This window comes from Artibeus jamaicensis, unplaced genomic scaffold (genome assembly GCF_021234435.1).
Source record: "Artibeus jamaicensis isolate MK-2021 breed Jamaican fruit bat unplaced genomic scaffold, CSHL_Jam_final contig_867, whole genome shotgun sequence".
Classification (NCBI taxonomy): Eukaryota; Metazoa; Chordata; class Mammalia; order Chiroptera; family Phyllostomidae; genus Artibeus; species Artibeus jamaicensis.
The window spans coordinates 4,887,905-4,898,444 of NW_026521995.1; the positions used below are offsets into that span (position 1 = coordinate 4,887,905).

A 10,540-nucleotide genomic window follows, 5' to 3' on the forward strand; every position below is an offset into this window, starting at 1 on the left:
TCTCAGAAATGATACAAACCAGAATTTCTAACTCCCATGAGAGTTCCCTCTGAAATGTTAGTTTCATTTTGTTTCTCTTCTAACATAAAACAAAGAGTAATGGCATGAAAAATATGACTTGACAGCATCATGCATATTATAATTTTTCTCACAGTATGAACTACATCCTTAAAACAATATCTTTAATGGCAAAAATTAGCTTACTTTTGTTGCATTATTATCTGCAAACAATTACCCTTTAGTTGTAGGGTTTATTTGTGTTCAAATAACTCATGAGCAAATATTTTTACAGCAAAGAAAACCTCGAACTGACACAATTAATTCATAGTAAGTCAAATTTTGATGCTAAAATTGTTTGATCTGAGATTACCATTGACTACAAATTGCCATCTGTGCTTACTTGTTCAAGATGTCAAGTGTAATTAATTCAATGGACCTGCTATTTGATAAACTCTGTTCACAGGATTTGCAGAATACATAATGGTATGTTAATTTTCAAATTAAACCTGCCAAGTGGTTGTTGGCTTTGTGAAAGTAGCTGCTTCCTTCTGACCAAACTTTGAAAGGCCCACCAGGGGAAGAGAAACAATGATTTATTAAAGACCTATGCTGTGCCCAGCTTTGTGCTGAGCACTTGTAGCTACATGAGCTTAATTCATTCTCTATAAATTTCCTGTGAGCAGAAAGTTATTAGCTCCTTTAGTGATAAAAAGCCCCAGGAAGCTTTTATTTCAGACCCTGAGAGATGTGAGAACCTTACTTTAGCCCCTTATGTGTGAGACTCATCATTAACATGTGTGTGCCAACCTGGTCTTTTTTTACATATTCTGGGGGGAGAATAGAGGGCAAATAGAAAGGGAATCGGTTACCATCCATGAGTTTCCCAGTCCTCACCTGTGCTTAAAACTCTCAGGACCACTTCAGGGGCTTGTGTCCTTGCTTGAGGGCTAAAAGGGAGAAGCAGACAGATTAATCACATTTGGTTGGGGATGGAGTGGGTGCCATCCAAGGTAGAGCAATAGGTAGTGGCGAGGAAGAGAGAGGATGATGGACTAATACTTGTGCACAGTATTCGAAATGGAACATTGACAGAGGAAGTACAACTTGAGTTAAGTCATAATACTGAAAGGTATCCTTGGACCAAAAGCTTGACCCTAAACCTCTAAACCTCTTCCCCCAAACTTCTTCTCATTCACTACCTAATTTTCTTCATTTTCCACCAGTTCCACCATTAGCTCTGCCTGCTGGAGCCCCTACACAGGCTCATAGAAGCCACTGCACATGTGCAGGGTAGGAAAGTTCTCCTCAGAAGGCAGAAGTGGCAGATGAAGATGAGGTGCAAGTCCCACAGCAACTTGGGAATAAAATATATTTCTGATATCCCAGCTTGAAATAGAATTTATTTCCCATGATAAAATTGTAGGAAATGTAGAAATGAAGTATTATTGGAGCTAAACTCCAGCAACGGTTTGTGAGAAATATATAGTTTGCTTTCATGAACAGGCCTAAGGAACTAACAACCATGAAACATAATTTCTATAAGAAAATATCATCATAGCTTCTAAACAATTTCTTTAAAAAATTGTTAAAAATTTCATAAGATGGGGCTAGTTTACCATTGAGAAAATATGGAAAGGACAATCAAAAGAATCTAAGAAATTTTCCAAAACAGAAACTATAACAATTGATGAGCGAGATTAGGTATGGCTCACAAAAGATGACACTAAAATTGACCAAAATGTGGGGGCAGAGTGAGGGAGATTGCTTTACTTTGAAACAATTAAATAATTTATAAAACAAGTTAATGTAAAATTTACTACACTGTTTATTAGTATTTACCTCAGGTGACATATATCTACCATGAGATAAAACAAACATCAAATAATTTATTAATTTATTTAAAATTATATGTATTTATTTAGACATGTGTATATGTGTACTACAATTTTTTTCTGATACTGGGTTTTTATACTGGGTTAAATTTTGTGTCAAAGTTATTGAGTTAATAAAAACAAATCCCCTACTTTGTATAGTCTTGCAATATTTCAGTGGACTTTAACTTTCCTAGTTTCTAGTACTGTCTAAACCTATGCTAAGGGAAGGTTTTCTTCCATATTTCTATTTCTGGATGTTTTTATTTTATTGGATCTTTAATTTATGTATACTCAAAAACTGAAAAAAAATCTTGCTTACTTCTAGACAAGGTATGGTAGCTGAGAAAATGCTCGCCGTTTCCTTAACATTTTTCTACCTAATTGGCTCTACTTTAGCATTCTGAGCTATAGCAGCTATTATGGACTGCACAATAGAGGAAGGCCAGTTATTCCAAACGTGCATTTAACAGCTGTGCACCTTGCACAGATCTCTCTATTCAAAATCAACTACAATGCAACGTGCATTTTCTGAGGAATTCAAGAGGCAGGCTAATCAACACTATTAAACAGCATCATTTTGAAGTCTAATGTCAGACACTAAAAATCTTGGAATAATCTGTACTTTCACCTTAGAGTTCTTGGCCAGTCACAATCTTAACCATCTGAAAAAAGAAGATTGATGGTTAGGAACTATATCAAAAACTTTTTGTTCATAAAATCCTCTATTTGAGGGGCATGATGTCATATGTCCTCAGTACTTGATATAGATGGATTCTACCAAAACTAGCCTTAATATTGGCTTGAGAAGCATTAAGGAAAAATGGCAAGATTAAAATCCAAATAGATGGTAACAATTGAGAGCACAATTTGGGAATCAGGTAGGTCTAGGTTCAAATTTTGGCTTGGCTACTTATTAACTGTGAGATCTTGGTGAAGTAGTTAACCTTTCTGAGCATCAGTATGTTCGTAAATAAAATGGGTATAGTAGTAGTAGTATCTAATAATGTTTTGAGAATTAAAGCATAATATGTTTTAAATGGCTAATATATCAGAAGCTCAATAAATGTAATATAACATTTCATAATTCACTAAATTATTTTCACATTTGTAAAAATTTTAGCAAAAATATACAAACATTTATTAGGGAAACTATAAAACCTTATTAAGAGAAAGTAGGGAAAATCTAAATAAATGGAGTAATACTCCATCTGTATGGATTGAAAGAGTCAATATACTAAGGATTTAAATTTTTCTCAAATCAGTTTATATACCTAGTGTAATGCCAATAAAAATCTCAATAAACTGATTTTTAGTTGGTCAGCTCATATTAAAGTTTATTTAAAAAGTACAAAAATCACCATAGTATTCAAGACAGCCTTGAAGAAAAATAACAGAGAGGATTTGTTCTACCAAATATCAAGACTCAATGTGAAACTATATTAATCACAACTGTGTGGTATTGCTGCAAATAAAAAGACTCATGGAAAAGAATAGAGATCCCCACAATGGACTCCTACACATATTGGTGTGACTTATGACAAAGGAGGGATTGCAGAGCAGTTAAGGAAATGATGATCTTCTCATTAAATGATGCTGGGAGAACTAGGCATCTAAGGGGGAAAAGAATGAAACTGGACCCTGCCTTACACTATACACAAAAACCAACTCTAAGTGGGTTATGCACTTAAATGTGAAGACAAAAAAATTAAATTGTTTATATAATGATAAACATTTTTAATGACATTGGGCAGAGTTTTAAAATATGACATAAAAATTATAATAATATTAAAATTAAGTAATTAAACTCATTAAAAATATAAAATATAAGCCAAAGAATGAGATGATATTTATACACATAAGCAATAAAAAACTAGTATTCACAAGTCAGTTAAAATAAACAGAACCCAATTTAAAAATATGTGGAAGACTTGAATCAGCACTTCACAAAAAGGAAATCCAAACAACTGGTAAGAATATATCACCATACTTAAGTTCATCAATAATCTGGAAGTAGAAGCCAGAACCATATTGAGATACAGTATACACACCAGAGTAATAAAATGAACAATTTGAAAATAACAAGTGTGGGCCGGGATGTAGAGTAATGAGGTTGCCCCTACATTGTTGATGGGAGTAGAAATTGGTACAATTACCTTGGAAAACAATTTGCATTTTGTAATAAAATTGGAAATACTCATACCTTATCTTACAGCAATCTCAGCCCTGGATATATCTCAAGAGACAATACAAACATTTTGCATGTTCTATCAAAGTAGAATTTTGATAATAGTAATCTTAAATGGCAAATCAACCAAACATGCATCAACAGTAAAATGGCCATAAATTTTATGTGGATGAATAAATTGTGATACCTTCATTAGCACATTAAAATTATTACAATGAAAAAGGAGGAGATAGAGTTTCGTTTTGTTTTTTGAAGAACCTAACAAACACAATATTGATCAAAAGAAGGAAGGCACATGAGCACGCATGCAGTATATTTCTGATATAAGATTGAAAAATAAAAAAACACATGCATCTCAGTTGATAAAACTTTAGCAAAAAGCTACGAGAACTAGAATGGAACCACCATTAGAATCAGGGTCATGGCTACCCCTAGAGAGGAAAAGAGGGTTTCAACTAGGAAAGGACACAGAGGGTACTTAAGAGGAGTGACCAGTATTTCAGTTTATATCTTGGATATCTTAGATATTAGTTATGATCATATTTCCTATATAATCATGTATTTATTACACTGTATATTTAAGTGTTTTTGCATTCTTCTATATGTATCATATGTCAAAATAATTTAAAAATATATATACCCACCAGAAAGAGAATCATATTGGTATCATTTTAGATTCAAAATAGAGAGTTATTTATCCAGCCTCTGTGCTTTGAACATAAAGCCAATGTCACACTGACATCCTGAGCAGCCTTCTAGGTGTCATTGACAAGCTGTATTTACTATTAAATGATCAGATAACATATAAATGGAGTACTTATTATGTCCTAGGCAATGTGCTCAGGTCTAGCACCCACTGCCTTATTTAACACTCACAGCAACTCTGCGAGGTGATCATTTTACAAGTGAGGGCATGCAAGTGTATCAGATAAGTACTTGTATAAAGTCTTGCTCAGGTTGAAGAGATACATGGACTCCAAACCAGGTCAGATTGACTGTCCACATGACACATTGAGCAGCTGTTCTGTTTTAATCCCTTATTAATGGTTAGACGTGGTCACTAACTACAAAATGTTAAATATAATCTGATAACCACCATATAGAGATGGTTCCTACAGCAAGGCTTTTCTCCATCCTATAGGTTTCTATGCATTATGATTTCTTCGGACTGTGGTCTCTTGTGTACCTCTTCATTTTGCTTTACCTCCTGTAGCGCCAAGGCCCTCTCCATGTGTCATATACAAACTCTGTAAGAAGACTGTCAATCACTTCTGTATGGTGCTCTCTTCTCCAGAGTGCTTTCTCACTGGACCCTGGAGACCTGTTGACCAGCCTAGAAAGCTCTGTGGAATTGGGTGTTTGGCCCTGGTTCAGCCTTCTACAGCGAAGGCAGCAGTACTACATTTCAGAATGCATGTCATCAGTTTGCAGGGAGCCATGGGTGTGACAGCCACTGACAGGGACTGTGCATGGTTCAGTACATGGGTTGTGATGCTCCTGCCCTCAGAGTCATTCTTCCTGGGTCACTGCTTGCGTTTTTACTTAATCCTTGGATCCTGATTCTTCCTTTCTGGTATAGTCTTCCACTCCAAACACCCCCCGACCTTTAACTGCAGAACCACAATTTATGTATTAAGCCCACAGTAGAGAGGCTCTACTACTTTTGTCTTCTAATATCCCCTGTAAAGAAACATTTCATTTGATTCCAAGCTCATCTGCCCAAGAGCCCCCAAACACCAACCCTAGTTCCCCATGTAGCCCCGCTTCCTCTCCAACAAGATGAAAGAAACTATCATGAACCAAGAGAAACTCACCAAACTGCAGGTTCATTGGTGGGAAAGGAAGTACTAATAGAAAGAAGATAGTTCACAGAACAGCAACAGCAGAAGATAAAAAATTTCAGTTCTCCTTGAAGAAGTTAGGTGTAAACAGTATTTATGGCATTGAAGAGTAAATAGATATGTTCACAAACCAAGGGACAGTGTTCCACTTTAACAGCTCAAGTCCAGGCATCTCTGGCAGCAAATACTTTTACCATTACAGGCCATGCTGAGACAAAACAGCTGACAGAAATGCTATCCAACATCTTAAACCAACGTGATGTAGACAATCTGACTGGTTTAAGGAGAGTGGCTTAAGCTCTGCCCAAACAATTTGGGATGGAAAAGCACCGCTGGCTACTGAAGAGGAAGGTGAGGATGAAGTTCCAGATCTTGTGTAGAATTTTGATGAGGTTTCCAAGAATGATGCAAAATGAATTGAGTCCACTGCTCAAGAAGATAGACTTCCAGAAGTTACTGGAAGCTGCTGTTTTACAAGTATATTATGACTGTCTTTTCAAATTTTGTTTATGGATCTGTTAAAATCTAGATCACTAATATTTTTAATCCCAAGCCCTTTGGACACTGACTGTAGGTCTTTCCAGTTTTTGCTTATACGCATATCATTCTTTGCAGCTAATTAAGCTGAAGAATCCAGGGGATAAAGTTTGAAACAAAGGTTAAAAAAAAACCCATTCATTTAAGCCACTCTTGGTTAATAAAAGGCCCTCTGTTAAGGCAGGTAACAGAATTTTTCAGTACAATCTTGTACCTCTCAGGGTGAGTGCTCTTTGCACATGGAACTCTTCCCAGGAGGTATAAAGATGGCTGTTTGCCCACCTTCCCCATCTTCGAGAGCTTTAGATCTAGAAGCAACTAACGGCAATAATTTTTCTGGTTCCTCTTTCTTCCCAGAGACTATAAACATTTGTCCAGACTACATCCATAGAACCTAGCACAACATGCCTTCACATATGACATGTTCTGTAGACCAAGAAGGGGCTACTTCTGGGCCTCACTCCACCTGTGTGAAGCAGCATAGAGTGGTGGCAAAGAGGAGGGGATCTGTAGGCAGATTGCCTGGGTCCATAATCCAAGCCTGGCCATATGTTCACAGCATGATCTGAGCAAATTGGTTAATGTCTTGGTGCCTTGATTTTCTCATCTATAAAGTGGCAATAACAATAGTACCTGCTTTATAGGGTTATTGTGAAGATTAGTTGAATTGATATATAGATGCTTACTATAGTTAGCATTCAGTAAGCCCATGCTTTTTATTTAAAAGAAACAACATACTTTTTGTAATTTGTACATTTGTAGGGCCTATTATACTTCCTGCTGAAACAAGAGAAGATGAACAATGGGTAGGTTTCATTACCTGTGAAAGACATGAATACCAAGCTTTAGGGACTTTTTGGCCTTCATGAAAGTCACAAGGTATTAAGTGGCAGAAAGGGGATTTGAACAAGGACCATACGGATGGCTCTGAAGTCTGTGCTTTTCCTGCTGATCTATTTTCACAGTGGTGAGGACGGCTGAGAGAGAGAGCCTCTATGTAATTCCTCAAGGATCCAGAGCTTTGAAAGCAAAGAATTATTCTGGGATGCAGAGTCCTCAGGTTTCAGAGGTAGTCCCTGAAAATGCCCACAGTCATTCAGTTCCTACATTTGTCATCAAAATATGGAATTTATCTGAGTAAAATTAAGAGGCAGAAAAATTACTGTAATAAATTCAAATGCTTGAGAAAATCCTATCTCACCATAGGCTTGATTTGTTTGATATATCTTACTTTTTAAAAAATGGAGAATCTAGCTGGTATATCAGGTAAAAAAAACTAGGGACTCAAAGATATACATTGGAAAGCCAGGGGAAAAAACTGCAGAATGTGGAATGGGGGCAGTTAATTTCAAGCTTTTGCAAAATAAGTCAATGCTTATTTATGGTAGAAAAACCAAAGGGGAATTTGAAGGAAGTATTATTTAATTATTAAGATTTTTTTCTTTTTTAAAAATTTTTATTATTATTATTATTATTATTATTATTTATTTAGTTACTTTTCAAGTACATTTTTTTTTCCTCTTCCCCCCCCCGCCCGGTCTCCCCCCCCAGTCCTCATCTCTGTGTCTTTCATACTTGTTCCTCAAAATCCCTCCCCCTTTTTCCCCTTAAATTCCCTTCCCTCTCCCCTCTGGTCACTGCCCACTGTGTTCTCTATTTCAGCGTCTTTGTTTTTATTCTGTTTGCTTGTTTGTTTTATTCTTTAGCTTCCTGTCAAAGGTGAGATCATATGGTATTTGTCCTTCAATGCCTGGCCTATTTCACTCAGCATAATGCTTTCCAGTTCCATCCATGTTGTTGCAAAGGGTAGTAGCTCCTTCTTTCTCTCTACTGCATAGAATTCCATTGTGTATATGTACCACAATTTTTTGATCCATTCATTTACTGACGGGCACCTTGATTGCTTCCAACTCTTGGCTATTGTAAATTGTGCTGCTATGAACATTGTGGTGCATAGGTTCTTTGAAATTGATGTTATAGGATTCTTGGGATATAATCCTAGCAGTGGAATTGCTGGGTCAAAAGGCAGGTCGATTTTTATTTTTCTGAGAAAATTCCATAATGTTCTCCATAATGGTTGTACCAGTCTGCAATCCCACCAACAGTGAACTAAGGACCCCTTTTCCCCACAACCTCTCCAACATTTGTTGTTTCTTGCTTTGTTTATGATAGCCATCCTGACTGGTGTAAAGTGGTATCTCATTGTAGTTTTAATTTGCATCTCTCTGACAGCTAACGATATTGAGCACCTCTTTATGTGTCTCTGGATATTCTGTATGTCCTCTTTGGAGAAGTGTCTGTTCAAGTCCTTTCCCCATTTTTTAATTGGGTTAGATGTCTTCCTAGAGTGGAGTCATATAAGTTCTTTGTATATTTTGGAGATTAAACCTTTGTCTGAGGTATCATTGGCAAATATGTTTTCCCATACAGTTGGTTGTCTTTTTAATTTAATACTGTTTTCTTTAGCCATGCAGAAGCTTTTTATTTTGATGAGATCCCATTTGTTTATTCTTTCCTTTATATTCCTTGCTCAAGGGGACATATCGGTAAAAATGCTGCGTGGAATATCTGAGATTTTCTTGCCAATGTTCTCCTCTAGGACTTTAATGGTGTCACGGCTTATATTTAAGTCTTTTATCTACCTTGAATTTATTTTGGCATATGGTGTAAGTTGGTGCTCAAGTTTCATTTTTTTGCACGTAGCTGTCCAGTTCTCCCAACACCATTTGCTGAAGAGGCTATCTTTACTCCATTTTATGTTATTGCCCTCTTTGTCAAATATTAATTGACTGTAGAGAGTTGGTTTGATTTCTGGGCTCTCTGTTCTGTTCCATTGGTCTATGTGCCTGTTTTTATGCCAGTACCAGGCTGTTTTGATTACAGTGGTTTTGTAATACAGTTTGATATCAGGTATTGTGATCCCTCCTACTTTGTTCTTCTTTCTCAAAAGAGCAGCTGCTATTTGGGCTTGTTTATAATTCCATATAAATTTTTGAAGTGTTTGTTCTATGTCTGTGAAATATGCCATTGGTACTTTAATAGGTATTGCATTGAATCTGTATATTGCTTTGGGTAGTATGGACATTTTGATGATGTTAATTCTTCCAATCCATGAACAAGGTATATGTTTCCATTTGTTAGTGTCTTCCCTGATTTCTTTCTTCAGTGCTGTGTAGTTTTCTGCATACAGGTCTTTTACCTCCTTGGTTAGGTTTATTCCCAGGTATTTTATTTTATTTTTGTTTTTGCTGTATCGAATGGGATTTTTTCCTTGATTTCTGCTTCTACTGATTCATTGTTAGTATACAAAAATGCCTTTGATTTCTGGATATTGACTTTGTATCCCACTGTTTTGCCAAATTCATTAATTAGTTTGAGCAGTTTTTGGGTAGAGTTTATAGGATTTTCCATGTACACTATCATGTCATCTGCAAACAGTGACAGTTTTGTTTCCTCCTTTCCTATTTGGATGCCTTTTATTTCCTTTTCTTGTCTGATCGCTGTGGCCAAAACTTCTAATACTATATCGAATAGAAGTGGTGAAAGTGGACATCCTTGTCTTGTTCCTGATCTTAGTGGAAAAGCTGTTAGTTTTTTCCCATTGCATATGATATTGGCTGTAGGTCTCTCATAAATGGCCTTTATTATATTGAGGAATGCTCCCTCTATTCCCACTTTGCTGAGTGTTTTTATCATAAATGGGTGCTGTACCTTATCAAAAGCTTTTTCCGCATCTATTGATATGATCATGTGGTTTTTGTCTTTGCTTTTGTTTATGTGATGAATTACATTTACTGATTTGCGAATGTTGAACCATCCTTGCATCCCTGGGATGAATCCCACTTGGTCATGGTGTATAATCTTTTGGATATATTGTTGGATGCGATTTGCCAATATTTTGTTGAGGATTTTAGCATCTATGTTCATCAGTGATATTGGCCTGAAGTTTTCTTTCTTTGTTGTATCTCTATCTGGTTTTGGAATTAGGATGATGCTGGCTTCATAAAAGGAGTTTGGGAGTTTTCCATCCTTTTGGATTTTTTGGAATTGAGACTTGGATTACTGCCTCTGCAGTTCATCAGAACTCAAGAAAATTACCTGTA

The 10,540-nt window shown here is 36.2% G+C and overlaps 1 pseudogene; it reads left to right on the forward strand.

The window, feature by feature from the left end:
- The first annotated feature begins 5,838 nt into the window (after window positions 1-5,838).
- Window positions 5,839-6,316, forward strand: LOC119063930 (transcription factor BTF3-like; annotated as a pseudogene).
- The last annotated feature ends 4,224 nt before the right edge of the window (window positions 6,317-10,540 follow it).